Source organism: Phoenix dactylifera, chromosome 3 (assembly GCF_051530095.1).
Source record: "Phoenix dactylifera cultivar Ajwa chromosome 3, Ajwa_hap1_PhDact_Kaust_v1.1, whole genome shotgun sequence".
NCBI lineage: Eukaryota > Viridiplantae > Streptophyta > Magnoliopsida > Arecales > Arecaceae > Phoenix > Phoenix dactylifera.
Genome location: NC_143192.1, coordinates 41,012,652 through 41,028,310, shown reverse-complemented (window position 1 = coordinate 41,028,310; position 15,659 = coordinate 41,012,652). Strand labels below are relative to the sequence as shown.

General features: G+C 38.3%; 1 pseudogene across 6 annotated transcripts; it reads right to left on the bottom strand.

Annotated features, from left to right (window-relative positions):
• Positions 1-4,376: 4,376 nt before the first annotated feature.
• LOC103712797 (protein TRANSPARENT TESTA GLABRA 1 pseudogene) lies at positions 4,377-15,659 on the bottom strand (annotated as a pseudogene). 6 transcript variants are annotated; one of them, XR_003386746.4, is made up of 4 exons: positions 13,475-15,659; positions 6,509-6,557; positions 6,227-6,412; positions 4,377-4,817 (listed from the first exon to the last, which is right to left on the bottom strand). The product of XR_003386746.4 is annotated as a protein TRANSPARENT TESTA GLABRA 1 pseudogene, transcript variant X3 (transcript). The 6 variants fall into 6 exon arrangements; XR_015976364.2 differs by having other exon boundaries at positions 4,377-4,799; XR_003386745.4 differs by having other exon boundaries at positions 6,227-6,557.

Below are 15,659 nucleotides of genomic sequence, written 5' to 3'. Positions count from 1 at the left end.
CTATGGGCATGCCATGAGAATCGGATCTCCTAAATTTCATTTTATCATAATTACACTAGAACTAATTGAGTATGTTAATCTTGGGATCTAATTGACCCATTTGCACCATTGGTTGAGGGTTAGATATTGCAAACGCTATTGTGGATTATAAAACCAAACATGCAATCATTGGAAGAAATCTTTTAGACTTGCGGACAAGTCGGAGCACCTTAGAGAAATCTTGCAAGAAATATTTAACCAGCAGAAGAGAAATTATTCTCTGCTATACCTTTTCTCTTTGAACTGGTCATCTAGCACTCCATTGCTTGTGCTTGGGAAACATGAGATCATAAAAGAAAATATAAGTAAAGACATATTTTTGCAGGATAGAAAGGTTTAAATCCTAAATAATATCCCAGCAATCTATCTCTACGGGTGGCTAAGACCAAGATAAATTAGATCTTTATTTATCTCAATCGACATGGAAGGTTGGGAAGATCTTAAAAGAATTGAGACAATTACTTGAGATATCAGTAGATATATTAAAAATCTAGATTTTGAAAGATGAACTGACATAGGCACGACGTCATTGTACTTTTAAAAAATGTCCATTTTGTATTCAATATAGGTTAAAAAAAAAATGTATAATATTTTACTTCTAGCTAACTGAGATGTCATAAACCATAATCAAGTGTGGATTTGTACTTTGAGAGAGCCATCATTTATTTTTATTAAGAAGCGTTCAGGTTACATACCTTGAAAAGCATTATACATACCCCGACAAGTTTTAGCATATAATTATACTAAATTTACTATATTTCATACTTAGGATGGGATGTAAATTAATAGAACTATGATACATCGATATCGTAAAAAAATAACAGAGTTGTTGAAGGAGAAACTTTTGAACATAAAAACAAAATATGCATTTCAGAGAAAAAGAAAAAAAAAGAAACAAATTTAAGAGATTAATAAGTAAAGCAATCAATTTGCTTAAAAGAGCAAGCAATAGTTGATAGTGAAATGTTACTTTAGTAAGTAGATCACTGGCTTTCAATGACTCTATGGTCAAGGTAAGTTGAAGAGAGTTGTTACTCCCATGCGCATACTTTGGCCACCAAAAATGACCTTGCGCCAATTATTGTGTGGACCCTAAATGTTAGTGAAACCTATAGAAGGGGAATAGTTGCAGAAGGGCTGACGTAGACTACATTTTTTCATTGGTATGATGTCAACTTGTTGGCTGGCTAATGTCATTTTAATAGAAAAGTTTATAACCAGTTACTAAAAAATTAATAATACATCAATTATCTCCTAAATCTCTCCTACATTTAGATTTATGAAACATTTTTTTTGAAGTTCTGATGTAAATCTCATGTAATTGCATCATTCACCTGTCACTAATTTTTATATGAAAAGGTTTAAACTGTAAACTTTAGACCTCAAGAAATTACAAAATTGGATGGGCGAGGGCAGAGAATATAATCTGGTTTTGTTGTAGGAATAGAAGAATTTTGTGTCTGGAGTACTTCGAATTTTCTGAAGACCTCAGACTTACATCAGGTCATCCACACGTGCAGTCAATATCCAAACGAAAATGTTGGGTCTCCCCTAAAGGTTCCAAAAACAGCTGCTATGGACTAAGTTGGCATTTTCTTCGAAACCACAGCATCGCTTATGCGGACTTGCTTCTAGATTCTTTATTAGTTTCAACATCATAGAGTGCCGTGAAGCGCACGATAGCCACCATCAGAAAATGGATGGATAAATGGCTATAAATAAAGATACGCCGTGTATGGCGTACAAAGCCATTTCGTTTGATAGCCATCTATTTGGTGGCCACCGTGTGCTGCACAATACTCTGTAGTTCAAACCACACACCACCGTAAATCGTAGGATTCGTTGTCTACAATATTTGTACCTTCTTTCTACAGATACTGGAAAGTGGTCACAGAGAACCGTCGTGTGAATCCGCTCGGCCTAATTCATGATTTGGGTAGAGCTCGGGTCAATACATACTAATTTGGGTTTGGCTTGGAATATTAGAAGAAAAAAAAAATGAGAATCCAATGTGAACCAAATAGGTTATTTAGCTCGATCCCATCAGAGCATGACCTTTAAGAGTTCTTAACTCGAACAAATTCAAATTCAACCCATTTTTTTTAATTAAGCACCCAACTCACTGTAGCTTAATCTTGCATGAAGCAACTCAACCTGGCTTATCTAGATCATAGGTATGCAAACAGGGATAGTATGTGCAACAAAATCTTGTTTTGGAGTTGTAATCTACTCATATATCAAAACCAGAGATAATTTTGTGGTTGCAGTCTATAATCAAGATATTGATCAAAAAACATTCGTCGAAATCATATTTAATCCATTTAGTTAATGAAGATGGTCATTTATTACTCGGTCTGCTCTCCTAGTTCGTCTGTCAAATGTCACTGCGAATTTTCAGTTGCTTTATTTTAATCCTTTCAGTATCATGCCTTCAGTATGATAATGCTTGATGGCTTTTTTGCAGCCGGCTGGCTGGCCAATATAAGTGGGAGCCAAATTGGACCACATTTTGGCCTCCTCCGTAGCAACTGCACGTATTTGACCGTCTTTCTGTGGTCTGTGCTTGGGCATTTCTCAAACCAAATCAAAATGGTAAACAGAGACATTAAGGAAGAAAAAATCAGTTGGTGACATCAACTTATTGAAGGCCTTATGACGAGTGGCGATAGCTCTGCTGCACCTAAACTCCTGTGCCAGCGTACCCTGCAAACGAGAACCATGTCATTCAAGTATAAATAAACCAGTGCTCGGTCTGTGTGATTCATATGTGCATGCGTTTCCCGTCGCAGTTGGTGACTCCTTTCAGCCACCTTCCCCTCCTCTTGATTCGTATGTGACGAAGAAGCTTAGATGGTCATATACTACGGGAAGGCTGATGTCTGTGATCTCATCTCCAACGTATTCACTTTGTGTAGCTGATGTACTTCGACGAGGGTCAAATAAATTTAAATGTATGTTTATTGGACGGGCATGTTTTAAAAAAAAAAAAAAAAAAAATCCTGGGCCTTTTGTATTATGTGGGAGTTAGTGAAGGCTCGGAATAATTTTAAAAGCATGCAGTACGAATGCATACTTGCACTAGGCACGCGACAGGGCTTGAAACAACAGACATTTTGATTTTGCCACCCCAACAACCGTTCTAGAAGTTATATGATCACCTGTACAACTCTGTCATCATGCATAGCGAGCCTAGTAGAACTTGTCATTGCTTTCATGGGTCATTCTGATGTGTATGAAAAGAACAAGCATTTGACAATGCCTTAATCTGTTTTTTATTTTTCTTTCAAGTAAGACAGGAGGCAAGCCTCGGAATCTATTGAAAAGCCAACCAAAAACATCACCAGAAATTGAAAATAGAACAGTCCTAGCAGCGAACCAGTCTGCAGGTTGGTTGCCCTACTGAAAATGGGAGATTACAATGCCTTTGTCTTCCAAACTAAACTCAATGAACCGGCTTTTTATTGATAGAGAGATGGATAACAAGTACGCTTTGTTAAAATAAATGAAAATAAGCAGCTATTGTTATAGATTTCAGAAAAATGAAACATAGATCAATACAATTATGGAGAACAAGAAAGTGAATTTAGAGTTTCGAGTGACAGTGTATCCCAAATGGAGAACATTGGAACCGTTATCATGATCTCCACCATATTGAGTTCATTATAAATTACCAAAGCATTCGACATTAAGAAGAATTTGGTTCAATAAGAATTCCATGCATCCTCCTCCAGCTCTAACATTTCTTATATTTATTTTTCTGATGAAAATTCAGCAATGTTTTTTTGACAAAAAAATGTTGGTTTACAACACATGACCCTGCATATACATAATTAAACTGGAATTAGATTGATATACATGCCGAAAGATTTAAAGAGAGTAGACAGTTTCCCTGACCGTAAAGCATTTAACAAAACATGGATATCTTAAATATGGTCATTTTAGAAAGGCATACATCGTCATAAACATCGACCAACTTAAATGACAAGAAGACCGACATTACCAAAATATGTGGATTTAAAATATTGCATGAACAATAGCGACAGCGCATCATTAAAATTCTTGGAACATGCAAAATAATGCTGAAGTTGCAAACAAATCTTTGGATGTTTATTTCAGTTGATTTAGCACTAGATATGCATCATCCGACAATTCAAAATTTTCATTAGTAAAATCAAAATTTAATTGATACCATACGCACTGATTGTTAACAAGCATAATTTCGCAAGAAATCGAGGATAGATGGTAGCAACATTAAATGCAACAACAGCCAATAGTCATGCACTTGGCTACTAAAATATGCCTAGAAGGACTGCCATTCATCTTGAATCCTGATCTCATAACATTTGAATGTTGATCGCATTGTATTTCCTGAGTAATGTTCCATGAGTGAAATAAACAAGTGCCCCTTCTCATGATCAAGGAACATACAGTGAAATAGACATGTTTTGTTTTAGAAAATAACTTACACCCTTATGTTCGGCTTACCTTTAAAATAAGGTTACAACTACTATTCTAAGAACAAGCTTTCAGTCGAGGTGTTTGGCATGCAGTGTACAATGAGTGGTTTTGCCAATTCTGATCTAAAATCACATAGAAGAATTTATTATCAACATGAGCAAGCCACTTTCCCAATTGTAGCCTTCTTCCAACTGCCTTGCAACCACCACAAAGACTTCATGCCATTGGATTGGAAAATCTACAGATTGTCCCAACAGGATTCCAACTTGTCCCCCATAAACAAGCAAAAATGCGCAAACCATCTAGGCAATAACAAACACCTGAAAATGAAATTAGTTACCAAGACCATCTAGCAAAATTTTCCAATAGAATCTGAAATCATAATAATAAAAGGACTTTGAATAACGTTTTTCATCCATGAAATTAAAAATCATCAGTAGATTATGTATGTTAACAATAAGCTGAAAATAATGGCTCTTCAAAAATTCGAGACCTAAATCTCATCTGAGTTGACATAAAAAGGGGTCAAGAAGGAAATCACTGAGATTTCAGAAAATATAGCAAAGAGATCATAAATTCCATACAGATAGGGCATGATAAACAGATATCACTTATTTTGAAATTTAAGTGGATTTTAGCAAACATCAGTCCTACCATAGACAATGTTGTTACCCCTAACGCCCAGGCATTAGACCGTCTTGGCTATAAACAGGCCTCAAGATGCCTAAGCAACTTCATCTGGATCATTACACACAAAATGTCTACATGATGTATAACCACTTGTTCCCTTGCTCGCACACAAACATAATAGTATATATAGATATATGCACATGTATATGTTTACACAAACAAACACAAAAATGATATGCATAAACAAATAATACATCTGAAATGTAGTGTTGCACATGTATATGTATAAAGACAAGCATGCATTGTTGGTATATGGGTACATAAGAATATGCTGTCAGAAACCAAAAGGATACACATACAAGCATGCATTATTGGTATATGGGTACATAACAATATGCTGTTAGAAACCAAAAGGCAGACCTTCCATGGGTTCAGAGCGATAGAATTTGGAATGAAATAAGATCAGATAGAGAAATCAGCAAGGTAAAGCAACTGACTGCTATTTCTCTAACATTTGCAGTAATATGCCATTGAAATATATTTCTTTAAATAAGTATTTTACTTGAAATCAAATGGTTATTTTAGTCAAAATGTTGATGGACTGACGGGCTCAAGTTACTACATTTGATGTAGACATGCAGTATAAACCATCTATGCATTCCATATTCTTCTATTTCTTTTTTATAAATGACACATGGTTGTTGAAAAGATGAGAGATATATCAGACAGAATCTCAAGGAAAAATCAAAATCGTAAGAAAGTAATACAAAATAAATTCATCACTACAAACGAGACCATAAAAACATGATTTGGTATCAAAGTCTGTTGCTGGGTGAGTGCCTGGACATTTAGGCAACTGCTTGTGCTACATGCTAGGTTCATCACTTGGAGTTGCCTGGGCTATTTGAAAACTATGACTCTAGATGACAAGCAGTCAAGTGAAATAGCATATAAAACAATACACACAAACAAACAATTGTTCTGTTAATGTGCATCTGAAAAGTAAGTACGATAACTCCTTATGCATAAATGATTGGATGATCTAACAGATCTCTGGTACTTGCTTCAGCCTATCCATGACAAGGATGTGATGGAAGACCTGATATATAATGTATTCGTCTCCTTACGTCCAAAAGAACTCAGATATGCCACATAATTTGTTTTCCCCTTTTTCTTTAACTCTGAAAGACAACTAGAACCACATTGTATTTCTCTCCAGCAGGAGATGCCATCAGCCAGTCTTACGGCAAACATGCTGGGATGAAACAGGGACAGTAAGCTGGTCCTGCAACAAGCATTTCCATCTTCAATTTCTTAAATGTACCCTGCTTTGTCAAGGAACATAGTGCTGAGGAGACCCTCGTTGATTAAGACATCAAACCTCTTTCCTTTTTTTCACAATTTGAGACTCTCTTGCAAATCTGGGATGACTGCAATATATCCAATTTTAAAAGGTTGAACTTAAGCAAGATAAATCAAATTATGAGATGTCAGAAGAACTTTTGTAAGGAGGAGCAGTTGGCATATGTTGAAGCATGAATTAATGGAAGTATGAAAAGAAGCCTTCCTTATTTGTTGGTAAATAAGCCCACACCAGAAGAAACAGCAGCAAGCAAAACCACCATTTCTCCGTTTATTTTCAGAAGTTAGAGTTTTGATCAGTTTTGACCTATACTGGCAAAACTGATGTTCAGCCTCCTTCAAAGCCTGCTGCATAGGTTCTGATGCTACTTTTTGGTATTTGTACTCTCATTTTATTCATCCTCCAGTGGCTTTTCATTTTGCAGGATGGATAATGCAATTAGCTGCTGAAATCTCAATTGATTTAATTCATTGAGGGTTTTGAGCTTGATTTTAAGTAGTCCAACTTGTGGGTTCATCCAAGCAACACAGCAAGTAAATGTTTTCAATCAAACACAATTTTTTCATGAAATTTGTGAGATCTAGATGAAATAAGCAGCATCCTGCAAGGTTTGCATCAAATACAGAGTAACTGGGCCAATTTCATGCATCAAAAATACTTTGAAATAATTTTTTTATATATCTAGAAATAAAACCTTAATGTGATCTTGTATTAGGGGACTACAATCTAACAAATACATTTTCCAAAATTAACTAGTAGTATTTCTAAAACTTTAGTGCTCCATAAAATTTTCAAGAATTGAAACTATTTTTTTTACAACTAAAAAATCAAAATTGTGGTATGCTCATATTATCATTCCCATGATACCAAGGACTACATGAAATTTTCAGGGTTTTACGACTTCCCAATTTTTAAACTTAATTTAAAAAATGAAAAAGCGAAACCACATATTCAATATAGTTTATCAATAACAACAAAAAGCCGAAATTTGGAGCATATGCCAATTAGAAACTTCTAAAAATACATGGTTTTATTTCTTATTCACTTAACAATAAGTTATTTGTTTTCGCTTTCAAACAGGGTGTTTAGCAAGCATGACTAATATGCCAATATTAAACAGACTGATGTCATGAATTAGGACCTAATAAAAAATATTTTTTATAGCAAATATGTACAACTATTGAATATAAAGTCATGGTTTATAATATGTATATTAACGTACAATAGTTTTTGCTCAAAAAAATTGAAAATTTTACAAATAATTATACAATTATGCGGACCAGATGTAAAAACATTGTACTTTATTGTTAACTTGATTATTGGTTTCTAGTTTGATTACTGTGTTGCCCATTATGTAGGTTTTCAGTCTTGTGATTTTTTTTCTATCATCTAAATATAGCTTTACCATGACTAGTTTAAATACATACAAATGAAATGTTGGGTGGCACCATCATAGGATGGTTGTGTACGATCGAGCAAGTGAAGTCTACACATTGTGCAAAGAAGACAGGTGATCTGATATGGCACAACATCATCAGCTTATAATGCAGTGAAAAAGAACACATGTATTGATTCAACAAAAGATGAGAAAAAGAAAGTGCAACAAAAAAATGATTCCGAAGTTAAATGCCAAGGATGCAACTGATGATCAGGGCAACACTGATGACTATAGTTCATTCTGGCATCTAAATGAAAATTCGCAATGTACCAGATTCTATATACCATTTTAGCAGAAGTTCAACTATTCTGGCATTCATAAAGGGCAGATGCAATAGAAGCATCCCTCGTGTTAAAATAACACAGTGTCTTCTGCTTTTGAATATGGTGGTAAACTATCAAACTACCATCTCTTTTGATAATCTCAGTCACAAAGAACAATGATCAAGATGAATGGTGTAAGGCACGTTACAAGAAACAGCTAGTAATATCTAGCCTGAAACCATCACAAGTATCCACTAGAGTTGCTTTGGATATTTCTAATACGAAAATCATGACTGTCCCTTTTAGAAATTGAAATTTAAAATATCAAAAGGTAAAATTGTTTGGGATATGTTTGGTTCCTAAAAACATGAATTTTTCATAAAAAACACAATGATGATAGAGAGTGAAAATATGAATTTAGAACATTCTATTCAAAGTACAAAATTTTCAGATTTCATGATTACAACATATCCTTGCATAACCAAACACCTGATATTACAAAATCATGACTTGTAATTTCAGAAAACACATAAAATCATGAATTTTCATGAACTAATTCTCCATAAAAATGCACCCAAGAAGTCCTTGGTCAATACGATATACTCTAAAATAACATGTATATTTTTTCTAGGCTTTATGATACTTATCCATCATTCATTTTCTTTTCTTTTCCCCTTCAATATTTATTAATTCCTCCAGAAAGGGTATATGCAACGAAAGGAAGAACATGGAACATAAAGACAGTCAAACCAAAGAACAATTGGTTGACTTGTAAATGGGGAAGGAAATTCAAAGGAGATACCCTATTTGTAAGGTCTATCAAACTAAGTTAACAAGGAAGGTGAAGTGGAAACCTATGTCAAACTTATATAAAATAATAATAAGTTATCAGAGGAATTTTAGTTCAGTCATCGCAGATGGAAAAACAAATCTTGTTTTCAACAATTTTGTCAAGATAATGTGCCTTAAGAAGATCTAGCTAGTTATGTTCATTATTTTGGTTAGAGAGGATAACAAAATTAGGATGCAAGGTCAATGTGAATTTGTGATTCTATTTTGGTAATTGTTTAATCAAATCTTAATATGAGATTGTTCTCATTGCTCCAAAAAGAGATCAACAGGGGTAACCTTGGATCAATGACAAGTACACAAATATGCAAAAGGATACACGTGAGTTTTATCACAAAGTTCAAATAAATAATTTGCAGCTGAATAAGCAGCAAGAAAATGGTTTCTCCCTCAAGATCAATCAGCTACCTATTAAAGGTTCTCTGAATCAAAATCTAGACTAGAACACGTGTTGGCTAGTTATCAGCTAATATACTCTTACTGAAAAACATTCAACATATACTACAGCCAAATTATATTAAAAAAATTATAAAATGATACGTATGAGAAATGATCAAGTAAAATGTATGAACTGAGACATGTTAGGGCTTAAGCAGTTAATGCATTACATTTTGAATAAAAACATAAAACTCCTCATAAAGTTTTTGTTTAAACAATATGGGACTACTTTCTTTCAACAATTGTGGTGCCATACAGTAGGATGGAAATCCTGCTAGAAAGAGGCATCCTAGAGTCAAAATTTTGGTTCAAGTTATTACCTACAAGATACATCTTGATTCACCTAACTTATGTATGTTTGACCATGGAATCTAGATAAGACTACAGTAATCATCGTCAGACATAACCTAATTATTTCTTTCACCAGTGATGTGCACAAAAACTTATTAAACTGATTCACTCCATACTTCATTTGCCCCTATATGTTGTATACTGAACTAGGAAGAAGTGGATATTAATCAGTTAAAAAATGAAAGTGTGTAAGCGGGTCAAGTACACCTAAATCTAACAAGCCAAAACATTTTATACATCTAGTTCTTTCTATGTCTAGAAAGAACTAAACATATGATAAAAACTAGATCAAAACAAAACCACTTATAAATTAGGTGCAGTGATGCAACACCAAATGAAGAATGACCTATGATACAAAAAGGCAATCATAATGAAAGAAAGGAGCAGCACAATGTTCTCATTGCTGGTCACAACCGCTTACAGGAGCACGAGGAGCAGGCAACAAAGTATTTTTGTTCACTGTTTTGGCCTATGAACAGTCCCAATTGGGCAGATAATCAAGCAGGAATTTTGTTGTGATTTCTATGATATAGAGTCTAGATTGCGCACAAACTGAAGGCCCAGTTGCAATACTTTCACCCATTAGCTGCTGTCTGGAAATTTCCATCAGACCAAGTCATCAGAGCATGTCTTAGTGAAGTTCTCAGGAAGCACTGGAGACCATGTCTTTGTTAGTCTTCCTAAGGAGGGTTAGAGCCAGCTGGTTTAGGTTGCCTTTGTGACCCTCATTATGGCACAAAGCAGATCGAATTAAGCCAGATCTGGACATTCTTTCAATCTTTGGCCTTCTCTCTTTCTTTAATTGTTGTTTAAGATTTTTTAATATCATCTTCTTCTGCTCTCTAACTTCTGCTGTTTTGGACTTTTCTTAGACCAAACTTACTTGGTCTTGGCTGATCACATGTACTTGGAGGCCTTAAGACACATGAAATCATTAAGATCACTTTGGATCTTAGAAAACCCAAATTGTGGATTCCCATCACCCAAATCTCAATAAATATATATGTAAGTGCAGAAAGATCCCAACCCCTTGGAAAACCTGTCAAGGAATTTTTCTATTGGATCCTTATCCTAGACCGTACTTTCAATTAACACTTCCTAGACCTACCCCTAAAAATCCTGGAAATGTTATCCATCATTTCCCTTTTCCCTCAAGTCAGAAATCTATCCAGACATGCCCTATTTTCCCTGCAGTACAGAAGCCATTAGATCAATTCAATAATGATACTTTTCATCCATTTCAGCCAAGTTGCAACCATCATTAGGATGCTAACACCACCTTAGGATCCTGTTCGTCTAGTCCATAAATTTCTGATCTAAATATACGCTATTATGAAAGTAATTGACCCACCACTCGATGGATGCGCTAGGATTTTGTACAAATACTGGATACTGGTCAGCACATAACTTCTCCATTTCATCCAAATATCCATTCATTTGCTGAAACCAAACTCAGTGCCACTCCATCCTTAACGCTTCACATCATACATCACTGCAACTTCACTAATAACTGCTACCCTCTCAAATAAATATATAATGCTTGTAGTTCATTTTTCACTTTAAGGGCAAGAGAAGAAAAGAGATACCTGTGCTTTCCAGATTAGATATGTATTTATCAAATTACATGAACAAAAAAACATATTCAGCTTGGGGAATCACATATTATCTAATTCCATTTATATAACCAAAACTCTGGATGGCTCCATTCATCAGGGTCTTGGGGGTCTCCAATCCTCTTCCACCCCCATAACACTATAACTACTCCCCTCTTGAAGTTGATATGTCCCATTTCTAATCTCTTACCTTAAGGGAGAGTTAAATTAGGAGTACATCTATTGACCAAAATAAGGAAAAAATTAATTGGATTAGGGGAACACAACAATCGGCACTCTCCCTCAGGTCAGTAACATGAGCTAAGGACATCGTCAAATCAAACTCATAGAATGTGCCTGGATCCAGAAATACATACTAATTCTAGTTGCCCAAGATGTGGCACATAGCCTCCTCAAGCGCATGACAGACCAAGCTGATTATCAAAATCCAAAGACCTTATCTATTCAGCAACTTCATGCAGAAACATTTATTGCTTTTTGGTCCCAAGTCCAAGATTAAGTCTACATATCTTCAATACAGCATTTAACAACAATAAAAGGAAAGGTAAGCACATCTTCACTGATAATGGATATCAAAAACACTTTTTTGTCACAAAGTTATACCTATGGTGTTCTATTACCCCTAATATCATCATTCATAAGTTGATAAAGGCATACAGTCCACTGGAAGCAAGCAGCTTTATCTTCTACGTATGTAAGTAAGTCATCCACTCATTATCATGTTAATATTAAAAAGAAAAATTTTGAGGATCATCTTTCTTTATTAATGCAACCAAGATAATCATGTATTCATGACAAAGAGTAGGATATTTGTTTAAAAGAAAGTCTAAAGGTTCAGTGTATCCTTGCAGAGTTTTAAGTTAGTAGGGGTTTATTTAAGTCTTCTGGGTGTAGATGGGGCATTTCATTGTTCCCTCATTTTTGGTACTTAAAATTTGGTATTTTGATAGGAAAAACAGTGGCTACTGAAAATCACGTTTGTGTCGCGAAAGATTTAAGTCATCAGGAGTAAGTTTGAGAATGATAATATGGTTTTTCTATTTTAAGTTTCAGAGAATTACCACATGCTATTTTCGGAAAGCATTTGAGGTTCTTTTTTCGGCTAGGGAAGTACATGGAAGAGTTTTTGTCTTCTTCCAATTCCTATTTTGAAAAAATTAGTGCTGCTATGATCATAGAAGAGAATGAAATCTGTTGTAAATCAAGCTCAGATTTGCAAGAAACTTTATAAATTTCTTCTCACATCCTCATTTCTTTTTCTTTTGGATCTTTGACAGCTGAGGGTTGATCTCTTGCCTCCTAGTAATGATTTTGTTCATTACTGTTGAATTTTGTTCAGCAAAACATCCAGAAAATTGTATCTAACATTTTTCCTTTGGGATCTATATCATCTATAGAACATCTGAACTTGAACATTATTACACTATTATGCCTCAAGTTTCTTCAAGAATTCTTAAGAATGAGGCTACAAATGTAGAAGATACACATCTCATAGAAATGAGCACATATGGTGCATGCCTTGCTCCTCTCGCTTTGCTAGTTATAATTAGCAATCAACACAAGCACTGATTTTCCAACATTATCCCGCGTGATGGGATAGGTTGCATCTATATTTTGCATGCTGGTGTGATCTGTAGACTGAAATACCAAATGCATTTACAGTCGAGAATTAAAGTATTGCATGCTAGTGGTGTGCTGCCAAGCACTGGAACTGTACATTCCAACTTCTTTTGTTACAGAGTGACTACTTAGAATACACCCAATACATATTTGATTAGGTATAGATTTTTGACAATTTTGAAACAGGATGCTGCAGATAATTCAAATGAAAATACTTCTAATCGGAGACAGGTTTCAGCTTGTTCAAAAGTTCTCTCATAAAAACCTTAATATAATAAGTTCACTCATGTGCTCTGAAGATGACATTGAGTTCCCCTGCGACTACACTTGCTAATCATCTCCGAACTACCAAAATCCATCATATATTCTATTAATAATAAAAGGTAACAAAGGGCGAATAGATCTTTCGCACCTCGGTAATAAAAAGTCCTCAGACCCTCAGCAGCTGCACCTTGTTGGCGAGCGCTATCCCGATCCAGTCCGGGTGCGTCGCCGACCACTGCAGCTGGTTGATTTCCGCCCCCGCGGTGTAACACAGCGCGGGATCAATCCCGTCCGGCGACACCGTGGCCCCGGCGGCCGGCACCTCCCATAGGAGCGCCTGCCCGTCATCCCCGGCGGAGCAGATATGCCGGGCAGCCTGCGGCGCCCAGGCGACTGCATTGACGCTGGCGTGGTGGCGCTGCAGCTCGGCGACGGGCACAGTCGGGGTTCGGATGTCGATGATGACGACGCGGTTGCTGTCCATAAGGATGGTGGCCATGTAGCGGAGATCGGTCTTGTTCCAGGCGAGGCGGAGGAGCGGGGTGTCCGGGCGGGGGCTCTCGTAGACGATGGTGGAGTGCTCCTTGTCGCGGAGGTCGAAGATGCGGACGGAGCCGTCGGCGGAAACGGAGGCGAAGACGCCGGCGTCGCCCCAGGCGATGTCGTAGACCTCCTTGTCGTGGGCGATGAGCTGGGTCTCGATGGCGCCGCGCTCGATGTCCCAGACGGTGCAGGTGGTGTCGATGGAGGAGGTGCCGATGCGGCGGGGCTCCGCGTCGTTCCAGTCGAAGGAGGTGATTGGGGCGCAGAACTCGCTCGACTTGCTGTTGCCGAGGATGCTGCGGAGCTCGACCGACGACGAGTCGAGCCGCCAGAGGCGGAGGAATTCGGAGGAGGAGGCGAGGAGGGAGAAGGGGGAGTTGGGAAGGGGCCTGGGGTGGAACATGAGCTTGGTGGGTGGGTAGGGGTGGTCGAAGGAGGAGGAGGGTTCGGGGCGCAAGGAGCGGGCCTCCTCGTCGAGGGTGACGACGTCGACGCGGTTGGCGTAGCCCTCGATGAAGGAGCCGAGGGCGAGGCGCGGGGGAGAAGGCGCCGGGAGGGAGGAGAAGGCCATGGCGTATACCGGGTGGGGGGAATTGAAGGTGTACGTGTTCTTCGTCGCCGTCGCAGGGGATTCTTGGGTCGAGCTCTCCATTCCAATCCGAATTGATTCGATTCGCTCTTTCTCAAACGAAGGCACAGGTCTTCTTGAGTCGAGCGTGTTTTCAGTTACCAGGGGTTTGTTGATGGCTTAATAAGATTTTTACCTAATAAAAAGGAGGGAGATAATAGGAGGTGAGGCAGTGGTGGAGACCGGAGCCAGTTGGTGGGGTGGGCGACTGCCGACTGGTCTAACGAGCGGCCAGCGTTGGTGGGGAGCTAAGAGAGGGAGCCCGTTCAACTCCCACGTGCGCAAGGACTCAAATGGAGAAATTATTAGTTGGGTAGATCGGATAATTAGAAACACCACTTGTCCTATTAAAAAAAGGGGGGGCTTTTCTACCTCCGGACGCTGCCAATTTCTCCGTTTCCGCTCCCCTCCATCTGATCCGGAGCGGATCTACCGGCATTTTTCACCTCCCCTCTCCCCCCTCTCGTTGTCTCCCAAATAGCGCCCTCCTTCGTAGCCACCTTTGCCACCGCCCCAACCGCCTCCTCTCCCTCCCTCCTTGCCCCGCTCCCCTGTGCTCAAGCAGCTCCCTCCTCTCTTTCCTTCACTTCGCATCCGCCGCTGCTGCCTCCTCCTCCGCCAAAGATATCTGGTCTTCTTCACCGCGCTCCAAACCCAGATCCTTGAGGCCGTCACCAAGCTCCAAGAGACCTGGACGCGTGCTTCATGCTCACCGCGAGATCCATACTAAGAGAGGACCGTGGGTCGGCCACTAAGGAGACCTAGACGGCGGATGCGTTGGCGGAGGCACCACTCACCACCGAGAGAAGAGTGGCCGGCCGCCCAGAGAAGTGGTGGCAGTAGTGGTTGGGTGGTGGTGGGCGGCGTGGAAGTGGTGGTGGAGGAGGAGGAGGGAGAAGAGGGTTTAGGGTTAGGGTTAGAGTTGGGCCTGAGGTTTGGGTTAAGCTAGTGGGAATGGCCGAATGGGCATACTGAGGTGGCGAAAATGGATAACATGGTGGTCGATTATTGATCCGATCTACTGAGTTGGTACATCCGCTAATAATCTCCCTGAAAAAAAAAAAAAAAAAAAAATCAACTAAGCTAACCGGCGACCCCAGTGGCATTCGTAGGGGTGCAAATAGATCGAATTGACCCATAATCCGATTTGATTAAATCCACC